Source organism: Lathyrus oleraceus, chromosome 5 (genome assembly GCF_024323335.1).
Source record: "Lathyrus oleraceus cultivar Zhongwan6 chromosome 5, CAAS_Psat_ZW6_1.0, whole genome shotgun sequence".
In the NCBI taxonomy this organism is placed as follows: Eukaryota; Viridiplantae; Streptophyta; class Magnoliopsida; order Fabales; family Fabaceae; genus Lathyrus; species Lathyrus oleraceus.
Window position 1 is genome coordinate 11,405,646 of NC_066583.1, and position 705 is coordinate 11,406,350.

The following is a 705-nucleotide window of genomic DNA, read 5'->3' on the forward strand; positions in this document are numbered from 1 at the left end:
TGAAACTGCGGCTACAGTATTCGGGTTTATGCACATATGCTCGACTTTAAGGGCTAATGCGTCCATTTTAGCTTGCATCATGTCTATAGAGCTTAGTTCATGCACTCCTCCTTGGGCTTCCTTCTTCTCAACTGTCGCTCGTTCGACTCCCCATGATTGGTGGTTTTGAGCCATATCTTCGATGAGGGCACTAGCTTCAGGGTAAGGTTTATTCATCAGAGCACCGCCTGCGGCAGCGTCGATGGTCATCTTCGTGTTATAGTGAAGTCCACTATAGAAGGTTTGAATGATTAACCAATTTTCTAAACCATGATGTGGGCATGCTCGTAACAACTCTTTATATCTCTCCCAAGCTTCGAACAACGATTCTCCTTGGTTTTGGGTAAATCCAGTTATATGGTTTCGAAGAACGGCGGTCTTACTCGGGGGAAAGTATCTAGCAAGAAAAACTCTTCTAAGGTTATCCCAAGTCGTAATGGAATTGGGTGAAAGGGAATCTAACCATGATAGGGCTTTATCTCTGAGGGAAAAAGGGAATAATCTTAAACGTATTGCCTCAGGAGAAGCTCCATTGGTTTTAAAAGTGTCTTCTAATTGAAGAAATATTTTTAAATGTTGGTTTGGGTTCTCAGTAGCGAGACCTGCGAATTGTCTCTGTTGCACTAGTTGCAATAGGGATGGTTTAAGTTCAAAATTATTAGCTGG

At 42.4% G+C, this 705-nt stretch overlaps 1 non-coding gene across 1 annotated transcript; it reads left to right on the top strand.

The window, feature by feature from the left end:
* The first annotated feature begins 304 nt into the window (after positions 1 to 304).
* Positions 305 to 411, top strand: LOC127088369 (small nucleolar RNA R71). The gene has a single exon (XR_007790207.1). It is a non-coding gene; the product is annotated as a small nucleolar RNA R71 (small nucleolar RNA).
* The last annotated feature ends 294 nt before the right edge of the window (positions 412 to 705 follow it).